A 25,741-nucleotide genomic window follows, 5' to 3' on the forward strand; every position below is an offset into this window, starting at 1 on the left:
CAAGTCCAGCTGCTATAATTTCTTCCATTCCAAATCAGGATAGATATTTCACCATGGTAGATTTATGCTCTGCATTTTTCTCAATACTAATTCATGAGGATTCTCAAAAGATCTTTGCTTTCACTTGGGAGAAAACTCAGTGGACGTGGACAAGACTTCTGCAAGGTAATACTGGCTCACCTAGCCAGTTCTCTCAAATTTTAAATTGTGATGTAAAAACAACTAAGTTCAAAGATAGTAAATTGGTGCATTTTGTGGATGACATTCTTTTAGCATCCCCAAATGCAAAGATGTGTCTTAGAGATAGCAAGATTCTTTTGATTGAGTTGTACAGTGAGGGCATAAAATCTCCAAGGCAAAATTACAGTGGGTTATGCCTCAGGTGCAATATCTTGGATTTGTGTTGTTAGAGGGTTCCAGAAGTATCACACAAAAGAGAATAGCAGACATCCAAAAATTAAGTGCACCTAAGAATAAAACACAACTTAGAGTTATTCTTGGAACTGCTGATTTCTATAGACAGTGGATTCCTGGATACAGTGAGATCACTAAATGTTTGACAGATCTGACCAGGAATACAGAAACAGAACCTGTGAAATTGAACATCATTTAGCCTTAGATAAAGAAGCCTTAAAGAAGCCATTTTATCTGCCCATGTGTTAGGAATCCCAGACTATGAGAAACCTTTTTAGCTGTCTGTGAATGAAACAAAAGGTATAGCTTCTGGTGTACTTACCCAAACTCTAGGACAAAGTTATTGTCTAATTGGGTATTACAGTTGTCAATTAGATTCAATAGCTGCAGGTAAAGTACCCTGTCTAAGGGGGGTAGCAGCAGCAGCTGTGTTAGCCCAGAAGTCAGCTGATCTAGTTTTGGGATGTTCTTTAATGGTCTATTATTCACATCAAATAGAGGAACTAAGGAGGAAATTTTGTACTCAAGTATTTTCTGACCAATGAATATCTAAGTATGAAATTATTCTCTTAGGTAGTGAGAATATCCAGTTGAAGAGATGTAGTGTATTAAATCCAGTTACTCTTCTTCCTGATTTACCAAAGAATGGTGAACCATTGCATGAATGTGTTGAGGTAGTAGATCTTGTGGATATGACTAGGATGAATTTAAAAGACACTCCAATTGAAAATCCAGACATGGTATTATTCACAGATCGTTCATCATATTTATGTAATGGAATCAGATGTACTGAAGCTGCAGTTGTCACAGAATTTGAGACACTGTGGTATGTATGGCTCATTACCTAGTTATCTTAGTGCACAGGGTGCGGAATTAGTGGCACTGAAGCAAGTCTGTCTTCTAGCTGAAGGTAAAAGTGCAAATATTTACATGGACTCTTGATATGTGTTCTCTGCCATCCAACAGGAAAGATCTGGAAACAATGAGGTTTTATTACTGCATTGGGAAAACCAATAGCTCATGCAGGAATGATAACTGAGTTGTTGGAAGCAATCCAAAAACCAAAAGAGCTGGCAGTAATCCATGGCAAGAGTCATACTTGTGGTTGAGATTCAGTCTCTAAAGGTAATCATAGAACTGATATCACTGCAAAGTATGCTGCCCAGAAAGCTCCAATTTATGTAATGAATTTAACATCTATTGATTCTGATGATCTAGAAAAAGCTTATGTAGACTCAGATATCCAGAAATGGAAGGACAAATTTGGAGCTAGGAAAGAGCATGGGATATGGATTACTGATACAGGACGACCATTGTTACCAAAAGACTTATATACCTATGTGTGTCAAGCCATCCATAAAAAAGGTCATTTTGATACACAAGCTGTTGTAGATTCCATCAAGAGACAATGGGTTGCACCAGGAATAAGTACTGTTGCAAATAAGATCTGTAATAGTTGTTCTGTCTGCCAAAAGTTCAATCAAAGTGCATTCAGAAAGAAAGGTTTGGGTGGTAGGCCTTTAGCATATTGTCCATTTGAGAGTTTACAGATTGATTACATCTGTATGCCTAAAACTGGAAGATTTTTGTCTTGTGATAGTTGATAGATTAACTAAATGGCCTGAAGCTTTTCCATCAAATACCAACACAGCAAGCTTTGTGGTGAAAGTGTTACTCAAGGAAATTGTGCCTAGGTTCGGTGTACCATTAACCATAGATTCAGATAAGAGATCTCATTTCACTGAGGATATCCTTAGAAGAGTCTATGAGAATCTAGGAATAACACCTAAATATCATGTTCCTTATCATCCACGAAGTTCAGGTCAGGTGGAGTGTATGAGTAGGGAACTCAAGACTATGGTTGGGAAAGTCTGTGTGGAAACTCATCTCAAATGGCCAGATATTCTTCTCATAGCTTTTTTTTACCTACATACAAGACCAAGAGCAGATCTACATATATCATTGTATGAGATGCTCTTTGAACATGCTCCACTACAAGCAAAGACTTGTAAGGCTGTTTATGCATCACTCTTAGGAGGTGATTGCCAAATTGCTTCATATTTAAGTACTTTCCAGCAGAGGCTAAGAGAATTATAAGATATGGGAATATTAATTCAATCTGGTCCATTGGATTATTTTCTTCATAATTTTCAACCAGGTGATATGGTCTATATGAAAAATTTTGCCAAAACATCGGCAACAGAAGAAATTTGGGTAGGTCCTTATATAATTGTGTTAGTTTCATCATCTTCTGTAAAGGTATTAGGTAGAGATTTGTGGTATCATTGTTCTTATATTAAATTAGCACATGGTATAGATAATGAAAATATAGAAATTGTTGATAATGAAGAAGAAGAAGAAATTGTATAAAATTAAGATCTTCCATCAATTTGAATCTGCAGTCAGAAAGTTGAGTAAGGAGAGGACCATTCCAGCAGAAGAGGGTGTTCAGATGGAAGAGGACATGGATGGATGAAGAGGATTCAGGATTCAAGTATATAACAGATATTGTACTAAGATTGATGAACTTATAAAATGAACTGATAAAGACTTTGTTTTGAAGTAATTTCCAAAGAAGAGGATTAATCATCTAACTAATGGACTAAGGTTTAAAAGGATTGTGGGTAATGTAAATAGTATCACTATATACTCATAGATATCCATCATTACACATAATACTATCAAGAACCTCAATGGAGAAATGGAGAAGAGGAGAAAAGGAGAGAAAAGGAGATTTCTTTGAAGAATGGAACATCATAAGGAGAAAGGGGATCTGAAGTTCTGGTAGGTATCATCCATCCAACAGTAACATATTGTAACACAACATAGCAAAGTAACAACATATCAAATCAGATACATAAAAACACAAACATGTTGTATTCCTTATGGAATAAAACAATATATAAATGCTAATAAAATTAGAATTAACTATAGAATAAGTAATTACTAACAATGGATAGTTAGTTACTAACAAAAGATTAGCTAGTTATTTGGTTAGTATTTAGTTAGACTAATATACTAATAACATAGGAGTAGTTTAGAATAGTTTAGGGAAATAGGTAATAGTATTAGATTAGATTAGAGGTACTAATATAAGATGTACTAATAATAATAAGAGGTATTAATATAGATATAAGGTACTAATGTACATTACAATGCAAATAATACAAATTGCATTTTATGAAGAACATATAACAAATTACAGATCATGTATCACAAAATAATGTAAATAGAAGTATAAATAAGTATAAATAGTGTGTGTATATTTTAAATTGTGTTATAGTGTATTTTATATATTTAAAAGGTATATATATCTATATTTGATGTATATACATTATGCATAAACAAATGTATGTAAGTATATCACATGTATATATTGTATGTATGCATCATATGTATATATATGTCTAGGTGTAAATTCTGTGAATAATTATTTCGATAGTAATTGAGTTATAATCATTTAAATGTAATTTGCATAAGTGAGTTTAATGTTTTGTTGTAATTTTGATGTAATGTTGTGTCAAATGTGTATTTTCCAAAATTTTTTGCATCTATTAGTAGAAGGTTTCTGTATTAGTATAGGAGTTGTGTTTAATGTTTTTGCTTGACTTTTGTGTTGATATTTCATATTTGTTGTTGATTTTGTTAGTTCTGTTGAAAATTTTGCTTTGTTATTTGTTATTCTGTACTTTGAACTCTGTAATTGTTCAATGTATTTTTCCCTTTACCTTTCCTTGTTGAAATCCCTAGAATAGGGTAGAGTGTTAGATAGGATAACAGAATTAATGTAGACTGTTATTTTGGGTTAGAATTTTACTTTAGTTTGTAGGGCACAAATACCACAATATTGTGTAGAAAACTATTTTGGCTTTGTGCAAGGGAGGGGACTGTAATAGGGAAATAGGCTTTGAGAGTACGAAAGCAGATTTAGCAGGCAGGCTAAGGGCAAAACCTTGGCTGTCAGTCATGGACATTCTGAATGGAATGCAGTGGAAGAGAGAGGACAGAGTGAGCTGACAGCACTGGAGTAAGGGGGGTTTGGAGCTGTTGTCCAGCCTGCTGTGACTCTATGAGCTGTGGATATTTGGGAGTGCGAAGAAGATTGGAGATGCCATCTATCAAGGCAAACCTAGGTTGAGAGAAGTGTCTGCACCTGGTGGACAGCTTGAAGACAGACTTCCCTCCCTAGTGTTCATTGGATTACTGGCTGAGCAAGGATTTGGTTCCTGTACCCTGAAGTCATCAAAGGATCAACCTGGTCCAGTTGTGAGAATCCCAATATCCTAGCCATCTCTAGCATTCAACCAAGGTTGTCTGCCTGAGTGAAGCTAGTTTATTAGTGAAGCTGATAGTCATCCCAATCCTTAGGATTCTATTTGTCGGTTAGCTGAGTTTTAGATATACCTCAGCCACTTCTCTCACCCAGAAACTATTAACCATTAAACTGTGTTATAGATAATTCTTGTGTCTTCCTCTACTCTCAAGGAAAGAGCCCACTGTTAGTTATTTTCTTAAGCCTGAGTTTCCCTGGCTAGGATTGTGACCAGTATAACTGTCAACTGTCATTTAACAACTAGTGTGTTTCACCTAATCCTACGTCCCTTGTGCAGGTCTCCAGGTAAGCTGTGTCACTTCTGCCACTTGTGGGTGTGTGGGTGTGCACACAATCTAGTTGTGAATATTACCCTGTGTTGGTAGTTTACCTATTTCAATAGAAAGCTCAATACTACAAGATGTCTGCTTAGGTAAGTGACCAGAGAAATGGTTATGAAGAGGTGAAATAATGGACATATTGATTAAGTAAGTATCATTAAAGTCCTCCTGACCTGTAGTGAAAACTAAAGGCACTAGCTTTATCTGATACCTTGATTGACTAAGTTAATAATAAGAGGAGGTTATGAGGGATATAGCAATTAAGGCAAGTTTCTTTTGAGGAAAGCTGTATGGTATGGCAGAAAGAGCATTGATTTAGGAAGAGCATGGATTCAGATGATGCCTCTCACTTAATATTCCTCAGTCTCAGTTTACTCACCAGTAAAATTCAAGGGTTGGATTAGATACCCTCCAATTCTAAATTTATGTTTATTGCTCTTTTATCTTATTAATGAAAGATGTTTAGCAATTGAATGCCTGGAGAAGTGGCTATCAGATCTTTCTACTAGAGAGAATAGCATGAATAAATGCTTTGACTAAAGAGGAACATGATATGTATCAGGAATAGTTAGGAAATTGGCCTGACTAGTGGGACTGAGATTTAGGATCATATTGTAGAGGGCGTTGATTGCCAGAGAGAAAACCAGGATTTACTCTGTAGTCTTTGAGGGGTGGGGGGTCATTGTAGGGTTCATAACAGGAAACTAACATTAAAACATCAAAGTATATAGATAGTAATAGGACAGTGATGGTCACATGAGTGTCAGAACTAGGAGAGAGCTGACCAGGGATCCAGAGGTTAAGGCCAGGACTAGAAACCAAGAAATCAAAATGTATTTTTAAAAAGTCTTGAATTAGGGGCCAGACAAAGTAGACCTCACTGGCCTAGGAATGTAGAAGATCCACAATTAAATCAAGACTAAGTAGAGAAGATCACAACAGATGGAATCAGCTTATAGGACTAAGCCTTATCTTTGGAAAAAGATTTTTTTTTTTTATTAGAGGCCCAGGTCCTATAAGCATATTCAGCAATCCAATAAACATTTTTTGAATGTACTCACTATGTTCCAGATATTGTAGTAGGCACTAATAATATAAAGGTGAAAATTTGTATAATTTTTCCTATAAATGATTGCTTTGTTAATGTGTAGGATTGATTGGGGATATGACATTCTCAGATAAACATAATACAAAATAGTGTTTCTGGGGAAAGCAAAGAAACAAAGTGTTCTAGGAAAAATTGTGGAGGAGAACCCTTTTAGTTAGGATAGGGATGTAAAATTTAAATATCCAATTTAATATTTAAAATTTAATATTAATTAAATGTGTGGGGTCACACACAAACTTTATCTCCAAAATGCAAAGACATAACGTGAGAATGAAAGTGGGATGCTGGGAAAGAGAGTTTGTGGGGAGAAAATTCTAATTATACAGGGATAAGGGCCGCTCAGGGCAACCAAAGCTAAACTTTGAAGGAAGAGAATGATTTTTAACAGGTGAAAAATAGGAAGGAGTGAGTTTCTAGGACCTTTACAGATAAATAAAGGCAGGAGGCAGTAGTTCAAATGAAAGAGAAGGCCAAGTATATGTAAGAAACATCTAGACAGTAGTGGAGTGATTGCTCATGGTTTTTAATTGTGGTTAGAATAGACATTGGTGAGCCAGGGTTACAGCTTCAAGACTAATTTCATGAGTTTGGGCACTTCTTCCACTAACACAGTTCGTAATGCTAATTCTTTAGCAGACTGCCTTCTTGAGTTGCTCTGATTTTTTTTTAAACCCTTATCTTCCATCTTAGACTATACTGTGAATTTGTTCCAAGGCAGAAGAGTAGTAAGGGCTAAGCAATAGGGGTTAAGTAACTTGCCCTGGGTCACACAGCTAGGAAGTGTTTGAGGTCAATTTACACTCAGAACTTCCCATTTGTAGGCTTGACTTTCAATCTACTGAGCCACCCAGCTGTCCCTTAGTAGCTCTTATTTAAAAATAACAATTATTACTTTGTGGCCAACCTTTTCATGATGATATACTTCAATATTATCCAGACTTGTCCTTATATAATAGTCATATATCCTGTTGCTGGGCTCATACACTAATCCTTCATAGTTTAATAGTTTAATAGAATCTTCCAGAGTTTGTGCTCCAGTTGCATTAGCTTTGAGAACAAAGACTATCTCCATACCATAATGAAGCTTTAGAGAAGGTCTTTAAGATAGGAGTGCTATTCTTAGAGACATGAAATTCTTATTGAAAATTACTTTAGTGGTGTTTAAGATTGATTGGGGTTGACCTTATGAGACTAGAGATAAGAATAGTCAGGGTTCTCTTACACTAACGCAGGCACAAAATAATAAGAATAATAAGTGCCTAAACTCTGATACTTGTAAGAATAAGAAGAGCCAGTAACCAGTGTTTGATAGAAGGGAGATAGAGAAAGTCTGTATGGTGAGTCTCTCTTCCAGGTCTCCCCTGGGACCGAATATATATTGAGAGGCGTTAAGGGGGTATCACCCCAAAACTGGGTGACCTGGATGTTTGTGCTGCCCCACAGGAGCTGGGGGCAAGGCTTCCCTATAAGAGGAGGTATGTGGTACACCAATCCGATCCTGAATAAGGACGGGGTTCACACAAACTTCCCCCCTGATCAGTTAATTTCACAGTGGGTGGTCTAGCTTCAAGATGGAGGCAGACCAAGCTGTGGTTCCCCTCTCCCTTGTTGTCTCTCAGGCACTTTGGAACACTTTCTGACTGATGAATAGCTTTCATTATTCACAATTCAGGGATTGGGGAGAAGGGTGAAGGGCAGAGGGATTTTGGGGAGCCCTCTTTGCTATTGTTATGGGGTCTGTCACTTGGGTGGGAACCCCAATGGTTCCCTCACCTAAGCTCCTCCCCTTTTCCTTCTTCTTTTTCTCTATTTCTGTCCTTTCCTATAATTATAAGTTTTGACTGAAAGAGGGTCTCTCTACAAGGTTGGGAATGGGTGAAGGAGAGTAAGAGATTGCTCCCAAAATGGAGTCCAAATTTAGCTGACTTGATGGTTGAAGTCTTGATGGGTGAGATGTGATGGAATGGTTTTAATCAGGGAATCAGGGTTTCAATTTCCAAAGATCCTCAGGAAGCCCTCAGGACTGGATCCAAGCTGGGATGTCCTACTCCTCTTTCCTCCCAGTCCTTCACCTGAAGACCTTTCCTCTCCTTCTTCCTCGGAGAAATTCCCAGAATTCTCTCTGGTCTCAACTGTTAGCAACTGTCAGCAACTGCCTTGTCTGGCTCCTTTTGTCCCATCCCCCTTGCACAAACCCCATCCTTACATACTAGAGTATTGCCCCAAATTACAATCCATCCTGTAATATTTCCCCTTAACCATATCACCTTTGTTTTAATTTATTCCTTTAAATATCCTGTACATGTCTCAGTTTGCTAGAATAGGCTTTTCTTATTCTCTCTGCATACTAGATTTGTTCCCATTTCCTTTTACAGTCACTCATGAGCCAGTCTTGTTGCTCCTCTGCTCCTTTTCTATTATCTCTTCAGATTTCAAGAATTTTTAAGAATTATCAGAGCTACATATACCATGATCTCACTGTTAATCTGTTTCATTCTACTATTCCCACTATAGAATTTCCTTTTCCCCTGCACATGGAAGAGAAGACATTTGTATTTTCAATTTCTTTCAGACTGGGAGGCTGACTCTGAAACTGGAGAGGCAATTCCTCAACAGGATATTTCTGAAAAATCATCATAGGAGATGATATTGGAAAAACTCACAAGTAATGATATATGGTACTCCAAGTTAGATCAAACTTGAGAATATGATGGCCAGTTAGACTCAGAAATCCAAAAGAAGGGAACAGCTGGGAGGCTCAGCGGATTGAGAGCCAGGCCTAGTGTCTGGAGGGCCTAGGTTCAAATCTGGCCTCAGACACTTCCTAGCTATGTGACCCTGGGCAAGTCACTCAACCTCCATTGCCTAGTCCTTACTGCACTTTGTCTTGGTACCAATATATAGAGAGCCAGCCCTATATTTTTGGGGGTTCTGAGTGGCTTTTAGTGGCGTTGGATTGAAAAGACCAGAAACAGAAAACTGAGAACAGCCAGACTAAATGTTTAGCTCATAGCTGCTCCAACATGCTATGAAGTCAGAGTTTATTATATACTGTTTTCACACACAGAGTTTATTATATACTGTTTTCACACAAAAGAACACAAAGAAAGAATCACATCTGTGAAGGGGTTACAACTCACATAAAAGAAAATCCTTGGAGGCTTCAGAGTAAAGATAGAACAGAAACCAAGGCCGAATTCCAACCACCAATTAGTAGGAAGTTAATTCTGGGAGCAGAAATATATTTCATAGAGATTTTTACTAATTGAGTCCTGTCCTCTTGATTTACAAGACTGCACTTGGTCAGATAAAGTCTTGTCTAGCTTTGTCTGTGTCCAGCCTTGACTATATTTTTTAGAGTTCAGGCTTCTTAATTATCAAGGAGAAAAATGGTTAACTCAGTAGCTGCTGGTCTGCTAAGGACTCAAAGCTTTCCAATAAGAATATTAAGAAAAGGTGGGGATCTGAAAATGAGTCAAAAGAGGAGTCTCAGATTTTTACCTTAGATGGCCCATTCTGTCTGCGTCCTGACATGCAGTGCAGAAAAAAAACATACACACAGTTTTACTTGCTGATGATTTTGTAATGGGATCCAGATAAAATATCTATTACAGACTCTATTTCTCTAAATGACTTCTAATAGCCTCCTGGAGGGGTCAAGTTGTTTTTGGATTAACCAACCTGCTGGTACCAGAGCTTTTCAGGGCTCAGGTGACCAGGACCAAACACAAAGAGTGCCTCAGCCTGGATTGGTCACGTAGGGAATCCAGATAACAGGCCCTCTCCTGACCCTATTTCTCCAATCGGCCTTCCACACCAATATACGGTACTGATTCTAAGACTGAAGGTAAGGGTAAAAAAAAATATGAAAGAGGTTTTTAAGAGAAGTGAATGTCACAGACAAGAAGAATCTCCTTGAGAAAAGAAATACTGAATATAACGAATTTGGAATAAATTTTATTGACCTTAATCCTTGTGTTCTTGTTTGACAACATAGTGTTCTTCTTTGATAGAGGCACAGTGAGTATGATTCGTGTGGTGAGCACTTTAACTGAAATTCTGACATAATTAAGTATCAGAGAATCTGTGCAAAGAAGAAACTCTATGAATATAATATGATGGGATATATTATCCAATGATAAGTCATCCCTTATTAAACATCAAAGAATTCATACTGGAGAGAAATCCTATGAATGTATTGAATGTGGGAAAGCCTTTATGGACAGATAATCTCTTTTTTGACAATGGAGAATTCATATTGGAGACAAATCCTATACATGTAATAATTGTGGAAAAACATTGAGTGGAGCACGGAACTCACTCAGTTTCACAGAATTCATAATGGAGAGAAACCCTATGAATGTAATGAATGTGGAACAACCTTCAGCAATAGGTCAGAGAAACCTTATGAATGTCAAGAATGTGAGACAGCCTTTAGTTGACAGATAATCCCTTACTAAACATCAGGGAATTCATATAGGAGAGAAACCCTAGGAATGTAATCAGTGTGGGGAAGCTTTTAGATACAGTTCAGACCTTGTCAGACACCAGAGAGTTCATAGTGGAGAATAATGCTTAGAATGTGGATAAAATAAAACTTTGTATTTTATATTGAGTGTTTAAGTATTTCAGAGTTATGATGTCACAGTTTGTCACCAGCTCTGAATTTGTTTGAAGTGGTCGATGGAATTATTTTTGCATTTCTTTCTTTCTTTCCTGTGATATAGTAAAGAAAAGTGTAAATTAGAAACATTGAACTTTGAAATTATGAAACTATTTATTGATCTAAACTATTCACCGCCCCCAAATGCACCTGTGCCCATCACCGCCCCCCTGGATCGCTGCAGCACCCACCAGGGGGCAGTGGCACCCACTTTGGGAATCACTGATTTACAGAGTTCCTGGTCAGGGAACCAGGATCATTATAGAATATACTAGCTACTGAAGAACGAATTCATATAGATTATCAGAGGGTTAGTCAATAAACATTAAGTGCTTCCAATGCCAGGCACTGTGCTAAGTCCTGGGAATACAACGAAAGGCAAAAGATAGCCCCTTTCCTCAAGGAGCTTGTAATTTAATGGGGAAAGACACCTAAAAAGAATCCAAAAAGTGGGAAGAGGGGAGGCAGGGGACCTGGACTCAGGGACATGATGAAATCCTGCAGCCAGGTGGGAAATCATGAGCTATCTGCCCTAGGCTCCCCTCCCCCTACTAGAGTATCTGGGGAGAGCTCTTATGTTAACCCTCTACCCCCTCCAGAGGGAGAGAGGGCCCAAGAGGCAGGGTGTGGGGGGGAGGTTTGTGTCAGAGAGCTGATTTGACCTTGCAGGAAGATGAGTTTCTGGAGAAGTCCAATGAGACAACCATGAAGGAAGTGGCTTCGTTACCATACTGAAAACATTTTGGCATGATGGACCTGGGATAACAAACCATAAAGAAAATGGAGCTTTTCGGTAGAATTATTGAGGATTGAGGCAAAGGACTAGGTGGTCTAGGATAATCCCACAGAGTGTCACAGAGTGGACAAATCAATTCCTTGAACAGAGGTCATTTTGATGGATACCACAAAGTTGAACCTAATTGGGGAGAAATCCATTGAGGAAGGCAGGTGATTCATCTGTTTTGGGCCTTCACTTGATTATCCAGTGAAGCCCAGGAGTCTTGATTCACAACAGATAGGAACATATAGCAATCCAGGCAATTCTAAGGATCTGGCAAATCAAGGCAGGTATGATCAAGGAATGACCTTTGTTATCATTGGAGAAGGTCCTGGAACATAGAATCTAGAGTGGTGAGACTTAGATCTGAGACTGCTGCAGAGCTCTCTGGGAAGTCATCGACAAAGACAGAGGCCACAGGTGGGGAACCTATAAGGTATATATTTTTTATTCCAAGTCCAGTGTTTGTTGTATTATAATCCACTATTTTTCTTGTACTCTGTCCAAGAGGGGTTTGGGTAAATGTGGCTAAGGAGAGTATATCTGACATAATCTGGGTATAGCCTTCTATGGGTCCTGGCAGAGAGAGACAGACAGAGAAACTAAGTTTAGGTAAAGCAAGATCTCTGCCTGGAGGGCATTAAAAGGCCATAAGGTTATTAAAAGGCACACTCATCGCAAAATCTGAGACTGAGACGGTAGAGTTGTCATTGTGTCCTGACCTAGAGAAAGTAACAGGAAGGGAGACTGGCAAATATAGAGCTACTTATCAGTGGAGGATGATTTATCTTCTCCCACTCCTTCCTCTTTTATGCAGTTTAATTTTTGAACCCCATTGTAAAACTTTACTTTGATTTCTATTGAATTTCTGAATATTAGATTTGACCTATTTTTTAAACCCTTAACTTCTGTGTATTGGCTCCTAGGTGGGAGAGTGGTAAGGGTGGGCAATGGGGGGGGGGGATCAAGTGACTTGCCCAGGGTCACACAGCTGGGAAGTGTCTGAGGTCGGATTTGAACCTAGGACCTCCCGTCTCTAGGCCTGACTCTCAATCCACTGAGCTACCCAGCTGCCCCCCATGGCCTATTCTTTTGAGATCTTTTTGGATCCTAATTCTGTCATCCAGCATATCATTGACTCCTACAAGCTTTATGCAATGTGAAAATGTGCTGTGTATGTTATCTCTGTTCATCCAAATCGTTGATAAAAAAGAACAGAGTCAAAGTCAAGATCCTTGAGTCATTAAACTATCCAAACTGATAATAATTATTTATAACAATTTTTGGAGTCTGACCATAATCAGATACAAGTCCACCAAATCAGTATCTTTTTGTCACATGCAGAAGAATATTTAAGGTAAACCCTAAAAAACTTAACTGACTTAAGTGAACTTTGAAGTTTCTGGGCAGAATAATAGAAAGCCCTTGCTCCAATTACTGTAACCACATCCTCACAATACATTATTTATTCCCAGAATATTACTACAACTCTGCCATTGTGCCCCACTAACACAAATTTATCCTTCCCTTCTCTGACTTCTGTTTTTTGCAGTCCAGCATAGAAGACTATAAAAGATCTGTTTGTACTCTGCTTGAGAAGAATGTTTTTGTGGCATAGGTGCTTGCTGCAGCTGCTCAAATAAACAAGGGTTTAACTAGCCACAAATCAACACCTTTGTGTGCACAATAAGTCCATATTTCTTCAATTCTTTTATTTGTGTCTCCAAGGTAAACCTTGTGATCCGTCCTTTCATTTTGCTGCAACTTTCTTCAGATTTATTATATCACAAGAATGTAACATCCTCCATAAAGCCTAAATGGTTGACTCATTGTAGTGTGGAAGTGACCTGGGTCTTGAAGCCCATTCCAGGGGAGTATAAGATCTGGCAGATTGTAACAATCTGGTAAGACTTTGAGAGTATCAAAGCCAAGATAATTTGCATTCTAAGGTCTAAGCATGGAGAGGCTTGATACCAGTAGGCTCGCTCCTTGGTGATGAATTTTCCTGACCTTGGCAATCCACAAAATGAAGGAAAATATAGTATGGCTCTTAGTCCTTTATGACCACTTACATTTCTGAATTTAATGGTGACAGTATTAGAAAAGGGGGCAGTGCGTGCTAACAATCACATGTTTTTTAGACTTATTAACCTTGACTTTCAAAAAAATTCTTAAGAAATTTTTTTTGTTGTATATTAAACAATCAGGAACAACTATGAACATCTTAATATAAAAAAATCACCAGAAAAGGACTCCATATAGGGGAAAGTAAAGGAATTTTAAAATATAACCTACCATGTGCCAGATATTGTCCTAAGTGCTTCAAAATATCTCATTTGATTGTCCCAATAACTGCAGGATAGGTGCTATTATTATCCCCATTGTTGAGTCAAGGAAACTGAGGCTAACAGAGTTTAAATGACTTTATCAGGATCACACAGCTAGCATCTGGTGAAATAGGATCTATTAAATGCAACTTATTTTATCTACTTATGCTCAAAGTCTCGTACTGAGGTTTTTTCCCTTCTGACATTTTTGGAAATTTTTGTCCTTTTCTCTTATTTTCCTGTCTTTCCCCTTTGATGACAATTTCTCTGAGGAGTGGGACTCAAATCCATCTACTCTTCCTCTCTTTCTGGGCAATTCATATTTCACTAGATTCTGTCTATCTCAACTGACTTTTGGGATTAGGGAAAGAACTGGCCCCAACTAGATACCAAGTTCTTTCCTTCTGGCTTAGTGGAGTGCCACATAATTGTGTATGCATATGCCTGAGCGGGCTTGAGCATACACACACACACACACACACACACACACACACACACACACACACACACCCCTAACTTAAGTTCCTTTTGTTCCCTAGTTTTCTAACTTAATTCCATTATAGTCCAAAGGACTGCTTCATAGCTCTCCAAGCCAGAGTGACATCCTGCCTTTTACTTTTCCCCAGCACTACTAGCAGGAGGGAGTGGTAAAGTGTTGTTCTGTTTCAAGTCCTTGGTTCCAGAGGGAATGCCAAGACTTTGGATTTAGAGGCTATTAGCATCTCTGAGTTTTTACTCCAATTGAATTTTTGGTGTCTTATTCTATGGAGACAGCTGAAATTGCTTTCCAGTATGGTTGTACCATTTCATAGCTCTACCTACAATGCTTTTGTTCATATATTTCTATTAATTTTTTTTGTAAATATAAAACCCTTATAATAGAAATTAGATACAAAGATTTTTTCCTAGTTGACTATTTCCCTTCTTATCCTAGATGATTTAATTTTGTTCATGCAAAAGCTTTCCACTTTCATGTAATCAAATTATCAGTTTTGTCTTTTGTAATTGCTTCTATCCTTTGCTTGTTTACCTGTTTACCCACTATCTGTACATAAGATATTCTTCTCTCCTAATTCTATGGTATTCTCTTTAATATTCAGGTTCTATAATGCTGGGAGCAAAGTGCATTTTTCCACTTCTCTGGAGTCAAGTTTTTTTTTTTTTTAAACCTTTACCTTCCATCTTGGAGTCAATACTGTGTATTGGCTCCAAGGCCGAGGAGTGGTAAGGGTAGGCAATGGGGGTCAAGTGACTTGCCCAAGGTCACATAGCTGGGAAGTGTATGAGGTCAGATTTGAACCTAGGACCTCCCGTCTCTAGGCCTGGCTCTCAGTCCACTGAGCTACCCAGCTGCCCCCTTGGAGTCAAGTTTTAAGATATGTAGCATTTGGTTTTTATTGTTGCTATTCTTTCAGTTTCCATTGTTGTAGTTCTCCAGGACTTTTCAAAGATCATTGACTATAGTGTATCAGTCCCCTTATCCAGGTCTACATCTTTCACTTGCTGATCCCCTTAACTCTTATGGATTTGTTATTGTGATGCAGATAACTCCCACATCTACAAACCCAGCTACAGTCTCTGAACCTGACTTTACCCATTGACTATTAAACATTTCAAATTGATTGTAAAGGGCAGGTAACTACTTTGCTTCTGAATATAGTATTAGGTCATATGATAATACAAAATGTTATGGTTCTGACCCTTTCATACTTAATTCTGTATTCTGTTCACCACAATGGCTGTTTGACATCTGCAAATGCACATCACAAGCAATGTATACATCAGTGCTCAATATAACAAGAAATTACTTCAATATCACAGGTAATCACTCTACAGTGCTGTTTACATCAAATCCACATTAACGTTATATGCAATAGACCCAGCACAGTGGAAGCATCATTTGACAGGTTGCTTCAATAATGAAATGTCTAACTTAAATGTAGGAAATATGACACATGCATGATGACAGTATATGTAGATTTATAATACACAAATAATCATATATATCAATAAATAAATACAAAACTTAAAAGAAAAATATTAGTAGACCTACATATTAATCATACTTGCATATTCATTAGCATGTATTCAAACAAACAAATAGCAAAGCAGTGCATGGCCAATAAACATAATAGCTGTGTAGTACATACGTGCCCCTAATGCATAAGCAAATGAACAAATAGTAAAATAAGAAAACAGAAATATAACTTAAAAACTGACAGAAATGAATACTTGCATCGATATTTACCCACTTATGCAATTACATGCAAGGCAATATTATTATTTGGCTACCTGTAAATTGCTTCTCTTGTTTCTCATGTATAAGTCAGTCTGGTTGGAGGTTGAAAAGTTCTAGTTCACTTGTAACCTACTAACCTTTCTTCGCCTATATATGAGCTGGTTGCTGATATGGGCAGATTATGATAGACAGAAAGAGAATTTATTAAATGCTTATTGTGTTCCAGGAACAGTTCTAAGTATTAGGGATACAAAAACAAGAAAACAAGACAGTTCCTACTCTCACAAAGCTTACATTCTACTGGAAAAAGACAACACAAAGGGAAACGGCAGGGAAAGAAGGGTCATTTTTTACCAAAACAATACAAAAGAACTGTTGCTTCTGTATCACTCTAATGATAAAGAATCAATCTGCTGGAGAAAATGAAATGGAATTGAATCATGTATATATGGAAAGAGAAGAGACAACTCTATCTGTGACTGGAATAAAGGACATGATGGTGGAGGATGACATCTGATGAAGAGAAGGGGGAGAAGAGGAAGTTCTCAGAAAATGGTGTTCATTTAAAAACAATTTATTGAAGGGCATATAACTTAGGTCCTCAGCTAAGAGGGTAGTGGGAGGAGGTATTAAAAGTTTGGAACAGGCACTGTGGAGAATGGAAGAGTGAACTGATTAGGGAGAAGTAGAATGATTTCCTTGCTGCAATGAGGGGCCTATTTGAGATTATATAACATTAATTTGTAGTGGATGCAATCAGCATGGTTTCATGATTTCTTCCAGTTCTGTTGAGTAGCACTTGAGTAGGAATGGAGAAGAATAGTAGGAGTAATCCATACTGTGGTTTGGTAAAGCATGATCTCAAAAGGAAAAGAGGGTGATGGATTCAATAATAGAGGGTAGTGTAGGATTTATTTGGCTCACCAAGGGATTGAGATAGGAAAGAAGATAGGGTGCAGGGCAGGAATGGTTGCCTGGGAAAGAATCGAATAGTGGAGGTAATAGAAGTCATAGTGAGGATGATGGTAGTGCTCTCCAAAGAAATAGGGAAGTTTAGATGAGGGGTAGGTTTTCAGGTAAAGATAATCAGTTTTATTTTGGATTGGTTGAGTTTGAGAGGTCTTGGACTTGAGAATTTGAGATGGACATTTAGTTGTCCTTTAAAATAGATCTTCCATTCTCCCCTCCAACAATTCAGTAATTTCTCCCCCTTAGGAAAATCCTTTGTAGCTCTTGTATTTATTATGTAATGTATATTATAGGTACATGTGCTTTTGTTACACACACACATATACACATTCTACCACCAAGAATATGACAGACACTCCCACCCTTCTCTCTCTGTCACACACACATTGCCTCAACCCTGTCCCCTCCCCTGACTCCCTGCCTAATGTTATGCAACCCTTTTCTGATGTATCTACCAAACAAGTACTGGACATGAAGGCAGAATTTTCAGTAAATCTTAATATGGAGGGGAAAAAATCTAGTCCTCCCTACTAGACTTAGAGCTCCAAGAGGATAGAGATTGTTTTTTATCTGAATTTTATACTTTCCCTAAGGACAAGCACAATTTCTTGAATTCAGCAGGTGTTTGATCTTAGAACTAAAAGAAAAGAAAAGAAAGAAAGAAAGAAAGAAAGAAAGAAAGAAAGAAAGAAAGAAAGAAAGAAAGAAAGAAAGAAAGCCTGGCAACAAAGCTGCCTTTCTTCCTTCCAGGACATAATGCCCTGTTCCATCTTAGTAGTAAAGCCATAGTAGTCAGTCTACTCATTTCACCTGCGAAGGTTAAAAGGATAGGTCGTAGTAAAAGTTGTTTCTTTTTTTTCATTATTTATTTTTTTTTTGTCATGCAAAACACACTTCCCTATCTATTGGTCATCATAAGAGCGCACTCATACATAACCAAAATCCCCAAATAAAACCATAAGTACACTGATGTGAAAGATGACCCCAACAGTTCTTTCTCTAGAGGTGGAAAGCTTTCTCTTTCATAAGCCTTTCAGGATTGTCCTAGATTGTCCTCATTGCTGAGAGTAGCCAAGTTTTCACACATAATCACCATCCAATCCAATATTGCTGTTATTGAGTACAGTGTTCTCCCATTTCTATTTATTTATCTCTGCATCAGTTCCTGCAAATCTTTCCAGCTTTTTATGAAATAATTTTGCTTATCATTTCTTATAGCACAATAATATTTCATCACCAACATGTATCACAATTTGTTCAGTCATTCTTCAATTGATGGAAATCCTCTCAATTGCCAATTCTTTGCCACTACAAAAAGAGCTGCTATAAATATTTTTATACAAGCAGGTCCTTTCCCCTTTTAAAAATTACTTCTTTGGGATATAGGCTTAGTAGTGGTACTAGCAGATCAAAGGGTATGCACAGTTTTATATCCTTGGTATCTCTTTGGTACCTCTTGGCATCTCATGAAATATGAAGGATAGCCACTAGGTGGTGGTATATGCCCACTTATTCTCAATGCCTGACCTAGAGCTTCTTTTGTGGTTTTTTTTGGTTTCAACTCCAAGCATTACACAAGACATCCCTTCCACATGTCAACTTTACTGGTTGCGGTTTTGCTGAAGCCAACAACGACTTGCAAAGGCCATTAGACGACACAGAAAAAGTTTAGAAACTCAGAAATGCATAAAAAGTATCATAGTATTGTATAATATCAATATTGGTATTTTTAATACCATAAATACACACAATTTCTTCTTTAAAGTCACAATAAGTAAAAAGTTAAAGTTTGTGAAAAGAATGGGAAAGCCAGCAGACAACATACCATTAGGCTAGAAATGTGGAAATATCTTAAAAAGTTTATGCATATAAGATATTATAAACACCCCACAAAGGAAAAAAAGAAATAATATAACAAATTAAAATATTTAATATAATTAATTGATTATTAATAAGAATTAAAAATATAAAAAAAGAAAAAATTCAGACCTCTTTTCTGGACCAAAGAATGGGCCAGAATATTTTGAGGATTTTTCTAGATTGCAGGGGTGTCTCACTTGTAACCCTATTCCCCCCGCCACATGAAGGGGATCCCTGTATTTAGGGAACACTTAAAATTGGAGATCGATTCCTGTTGATTGCCTGATCTCTAGTATTCAAAGGGAAGAGGAAAGGAGAAATATTCTTCTGGATCTTGTACCTTCCATCCTGTGCTATGCCTGAGCCTACCCAATATCCAGCCTCCTCTGGGAATAGGAAAAATGCCGGCTCCTATCTGATCACAATCTTTTGGCTTTCCGTCTCTTTCTCTGCTTTCTTTTTCTAGCCTAGTCTTTTTCTATATCGTGACTTCCACTCTCTCAACTCTTCATTTCTTTCCCTATCACTCCTTGACTAGCCGAGCTCTCCTCTTCCTTTCACTATCTTGAATCCTTGATGAATCAATTCAACTCTACACTGTCCTCTTGTTTTGAGATTCTGGCTTCCTAATCATATTTCCAATTGTGTCTTCCCAAGCCTCAACTTTGGATTACTACATGCATATCATTGAATGAAAGTGGAGAAAATCAGGCAACTGTTTTGACCGAGTCCAACCTCAAATGGATCTTTGCTGCTGTTGGACAATCCTTCTATGCCACCCCTATCAACTCACTATCCCACTCTAAATAGCTGTTCTTCCAAACCTTTTATCCCTCCTCAAACCTCCTATGGCTTTTCTTCATCTTCTCCCCTGAAAATCTCGTGTCACATTTTACTGAAAAGATTGAGACTATTCACTTAGAGCTCCCTCTTCTCCCTTTCTCCTTATCTACCTTTAGATGCCTTCTCTACCTTTGCCAGTCTCATATTCTGAGATGGCCCTACTCCTTGTGAGACAATCCCCTCTGCCTGTAAAATGATCCCTTTCCATCCTATTTCCTCCAACAAATTTCCTCTTATGCCACCCCCACTCTCTCATTCATCTTCAATCTCTGTCTTCTCACTACAAACATGATGATGTCCTTCTCATCTTCAAATAATCCTTATTTCACTCTTCCATCTCTGCTAACTATAGTCCTATATCCTTTTGGTATTCTGTCGCTAAATTCCTTGAGAAGACCACTTCTAACAACTGTTAGAGTTCTTCTTCTTCTCTACTTCTCCTCTCACTCTGTTCTTGACTCCCAATAAGCTGGCCTCCAACACTATCTGCTGTACCTCCTAGTTGCCCTTCTAATGAGAAGACTAGAAACTATGCCATACAAAGACAGTAGAAAGAACTGAGAATGTTTAATTTGAAAAAGAATTGAGAACGTTTAGCTTGCAGGGTAGTGGTCTGAATATGAATTCAATCAATTAATCAACAGACATTTATTGATGTTTTTATTGATGTTCCTATGTTCTCAGTACTATGCTATACTTTTGGGACATAAATAAAATGATCTCTATTCTCAAAAAGCTTACTTACTGTCATATACTCACACACACACATATATACACATACAGGTGAGACAACATGTATTAAATTATTTCAGTTGTTTCTGATACTTGTTACCCCATATGGGATTTTCTTGGCAAAAATACTAGAATAGTTTGCCATTTCTTTCTCTAGTTCGCTTTATAGATGAAGAAATGTAGGCAAACAGGGTTAAGTGACTTGCCCAGAGTCACACAACTAGTGATTGAGGCCAAATTTAAACTCAGGAGGATGTCTTCCTGACTCCTGGCCCAGTACTCTATACTCTGCACTGCCTAGTCGCCCCAAGACAATCTGCACAAATCTTATATTTACAGATTACATAAAAGATACTTTAGGAAGGGAGGAAACTAACAATTAGGGGAACTAGAAAAGGCTTTGTACAGAAAAAGGTGATGCTTGAGTTGTATTCTGAAGGCAGAGAATGATGTTGTGAGGTAGAGTTGAGGAGACATTGTATTCTGAATATGGCAGAAGACGAACACAAGGCACTGAGATAGGAGATGGAGTACTAGGTGTAAGATATACAATTTGGTTGGGTTGGAAGGTGAAGGAACATTATTCAAATATTATGTAGTTTTCTAGTATGTGACAAAGGAATTAGAATTACTCCCCATGGCCAAAGGACTGAGCTAGGAATAAAGGGGAGATGTTACAGAGAGGAAGATATTGGTTTCATGTAAGTAAAATTTTCTCCAATAGTTAGTTGTCCAAAAGTAGGATGGGTTGCCTCATCTAGTAAAGGATTCACCATCCCTGCAGGTTTACAAATAGAACCTTTATAACTTCTTTTCAGGGATGATACCTCTTCTCAAGTGTAGGTTAGATTAGATGAATTCTGTAGCCTCCACCTACCGTGAGATTCTGATTTAGGGAACTCTATTTGTAGTGAAAAAGGAATTTGGAATCTGGACAGCATCATTCTCCTCATCACCCTTATACATTTCAGAACAATAGTCTGACTTGTCAGAGTTTCATTTTGCTTTTTACCAAAGCAAGGCCTCCATTTGGACATTAATCTTCTATTTCAAATAGACTTTGTCACACATCATGTGTCGGGGTGTTACATGCCTAGAAGTAGACCCTTTGAAGGATTTCAGGTCAGGAGGACAGGCACAAAGTTGCTGGTGTTGAAAGAGTTTGACTGGTTGACTTTAGGACCAGATCTGAGCCAAGATAAACACATGGCTCAGGTTTTAGAGTATACATTCTTTTCTGTCTGCATCTTCTGCAGCCTAAAAAGCTAAGCTCTTACCACTTAATATATTAGTAATAATAATTTATAAGTGTTATCCTATTCATGTATATAATTATAGAATAAATAATTGTTTTTACATAGCCACTTATAATTATTAATGGAATCAATAGATGAATGATAGCCCTGGTGTTGGGCTGGCACCCCAGAGAGCTGATAAGGACCTTTAGAAAGGTCAGAGAATCTTTTATGGAGAATTTATGGAAACAGATGGATAAGAATCACTAAGGATGAGAAGAATATTAGAGCTAAAGGGGATCTCAGAAGCCATTGACTCCAACTCTTTCATTTTATCTGGACTCATAAGGAAATTGAGGCCCACAGAAATGAAATTATTTGCATAGGTTTATATAGCTAATAAGTGTCTGAGGTGAGATCAAACCCAGATCTTCCTGACCCAAAAGCCCATATCATCTTGCCTCTTGAGTTGTGGAGGATTTGTTATCTTCTCTTGCAGTGGTAGAGCACCCCTAAGAATAGGAACCTATTGAACTATCTAATTCTAATAAAAATAGTTACATGTGACATTTCTTCCTTATGGTTGGTATGGCAGTGATGGTGGTTTCTCAAAGGATTTATAAAGGCTCAAGGTGCTTGCTCATCCCAGCTCTGTACCTAGACTTGAAGGGAATGTATACCAATGAGGCTCCTGGTTCTAGGATTCTGACTTCTCAATAGGGTAATTAGGTTCTCTAGTGCCTCATTCCAGCCTTTCTTTGGATTTTCGAGGAACAAATCCACCTTTGGTTTCAGTCTAGGGTTCCTCCTCCCTTAACTCCAACCCCAAATGAGAAAGTAAAAGAAGTACCCAATATAAACATAAACCATACACCTGTCCTTTTATTCCCACACAGAAAAAGTGATAACTGTGATCAGAACTTGATTTAGCAACATAAGCTTATCTTCACCAGTTCAGTTAGCTGGGAGGCCAATACTTAGGTCTTATGAGCTATCGCAAGGCAATCTTCAAAGGAAAGAAGACACAGGAGAGAGGTAACCCCATCCCAGGCATGATATGTGCTTGTGGTATGTAGAGAAGTAAGGAAACATTTGTTAAGCACCTTATATATTCCAGGCACTATGCTAAGTGCTTTAGAAATATTATCTTATTTGATCCTTGCAACAACTTGGGAGTCAGATGTTATTATCCTCATTTTATAGTTGAAGAAATCGAGGCAGATGGAAGTTAAGTAACTTGTCCAAGCTGGTAAGTGTCTGAATTTGAATTTGAACTTGGGTCTTCCTGACTTCCACACTGGCATTGTACCCACAGCACCACTGAGCTACCTCTCCTGCCATCAGCAGAGAAGGCTCTTGCCTTGCTGTAACTAATTCTCTCACATGAAGCTCTAAAGAGTTCTTAGGTTTATGTGAGAAGAGTGGCACATTTCTGACAGGGTGTTACCATATGAGAGAGACTGTAGAACTGGCTTCTGGAAAAGCTGTGATGACTGATTCATAATGGAAGTGCTTGAGGAGATTGGGGAGCTCACATAAAAGACTGCTTCTGGTCAGCTAACCGCATGGTGAAGGAAGAGGATGCTCTTTGGTGATGGAGGTATACAAAAAGCTTTGGGATCAAAGCCCTGACCACTCTGTTCAGCTGCTAGATCTGAGTGCATCCTTTGACTCTTTCACCAAAGTGACAAAGAACTGAGGCCTTGGGGCTTATTTCTCTCTTTTTCCCTCTCCACTTCCAATCATATGAATCCACGAAAATAAGCCTTAGTTCATCGTCTGCCTTGATCTCACTTCTATTTTAGGTGAGTGAGATGAATCCAGAGGCTCCAAGCTTATAAGTTTTAAAAGATCAGGAATGTGAATCTTCAGGAATCCTGGAGTCTGACTCTATGCTGGGTTTTGCAGTTAGTTAAGTATCAATGCCCTGAGGATCATGAAGTGACCTTTGGGACCCAGGCCAGGGGGAGCTGAGACTGCTGTCTCTTCTAGTTGTAATCTTGCCTATAGATGCATAGGGGCCAATGCTATATAAAAACAGCTAAGTTTGAGTCCACAATCCCTAGAGGTCAAGGTGGGATTCTGAGTTGTCAAGGGGAAAATATTTGTACCTTTGTTACTGCTATATCTTTGAAGTAAATATTTATTTGTGACGGGCAGTCGATGTTAAGTGGTCAGTGGAACTGGGGCAGTGGCTACTCACTGGCACCTAACAACAGGGAGAATGCAGCCAGTGGGGACTTGAGCTGATACAAGAAGAAAAAAGGCACTTCAGACCTGTCAGATCTGTAATCCTTGTAACCCTGAAGAAGATTGTGGCCCTGGCTCCAAGATAATGGGATAAAGCATACTCACTACATGTGAGGGCTCATTTGGGATGAATTTGTGGAGGTTCTGGGGAGATGATCTACCTAGACTCTTGTTTTGGCATTCCCTAGCTTTCTTGATCAGATGGGATCTCTCCCCCCTACCCCACCTTTTTTTTTCTTCTAGTGCATGTCTCTCTTACAAGTCAGATCTTTTTGATATAATTTTTACAAACTTTTGCATTTGTTGATTCATTAACTATTTAGGTATTGATCTTTTCTGTATTACTGAATCCTATATTGATATTGAAATCAATTTGAAAAGTATGAACTCTGCATTACTAAATGCTGGTACCTGATTAAGAAATATTCATTTTTTAAATTTTGCATTTAAACAGATCTAGACTACTTACCTCACATTCAGCAAATCTATGGGACAGCAATATGCCTATGAGTGGAGAAACCCCAAATAATTAGTATTCAATACTTAATTCCTTTTCCTTGTTTGCTATTTTCTTTAACCATGTCTTGTCTTATTACTGGGTAAGGTTGAAATGCCATTTGGATGGACCTTGTAGTTGCAGGGATCTTTTAGGGGACATTTTGGGTGTTCTTTGGAATTTCTTAGAAGAAATTTGCCTGGTCCTCTAAATGGTTCACCTATAGCAGAGGGTCTCTCAGAGAAATTCTGGAGTGCCTTGTATGAAAAGAGACACTTAGATAATTTTGTCCGGACTGTAGCTGGATGGTCTTTTGGACTGAGTGAATTATAGAAGAGTTTCTATCCAGGATAGTTGGTTTCTTGCCTAGGCGTGAAGGGATGTCTTCTTGTCAACTCTGGGTCCTAAATCTTGTTTCCTTATGAGATAGGAAGCCAATTTTCTTGCCTTTGGTTTGGGGAAAGACAATTTAAGCACTGTCAGGTCCTTGTTGAGTACTAAGCAAGAAGTAATCTTTGGTAAACTTGGTTTTATTAAGTTTGTTGATAATTTATTCAAAATGCATACTTTTAACTTTAAGGACAATTATGATTCTCTCATGTGTATGTGGGACTGGGTAAAATGGTTTCATATTGACTGATAATGGTACTGGAGTGCTAGCTTTTAATTGTTACCTAATTATGGTAGGACTATAGTGGGAGGGGATTAAGCCAATGGTAGTAGAACAAAAGATACCATTAAACTTTTCAGAGTACCCCTAGGATCTTGAGGGAGATAAGTGGTGGCTCTGGCTCTAAAGATAGTGGTCCAGGGCATATTTGCTTTTTATAGCAGCCAGAGAGGAAGACAACCTGAGGGGCAGGTCATCCCTTGAGTATATCACCTTTGTTCTGGATTAGTAACCAATTAAAATACCTTGGCTTCTCTTAGCCTTTGAATTGAGACAATCAGCAGGAAGAAGCCAGAGAATATTTCTCCATTCTCTGGAAGGGGAATGCCATTATCAATCCATTGATCAATAAGCTCGAATGTTGCAGGCACTATACCAAAGCACTGGGGTTACAAATACAAAGAATGAAACTTAGTTCATAGATACTCAAAAAGAATCCATGACTAAGCCACTTTTTAACTCACTCTCATACCAGCATTATGAATGGGAACAGTAATGGAGTAC

Source organism: Gracilinanus agilis, chromosome 2 (assembly GCF_016433145.1).
Source record: "Gracilinanus agilis isolate LMUSP501 chromosome 2, AgileGrace, whole genome shotgun sequence".
NCBI lineage: Eukaryota > Metazoa > Chordata > Mammalia > Didelphimorphia > Didelphidae > Gracilinanus > Gracilinanus agilis.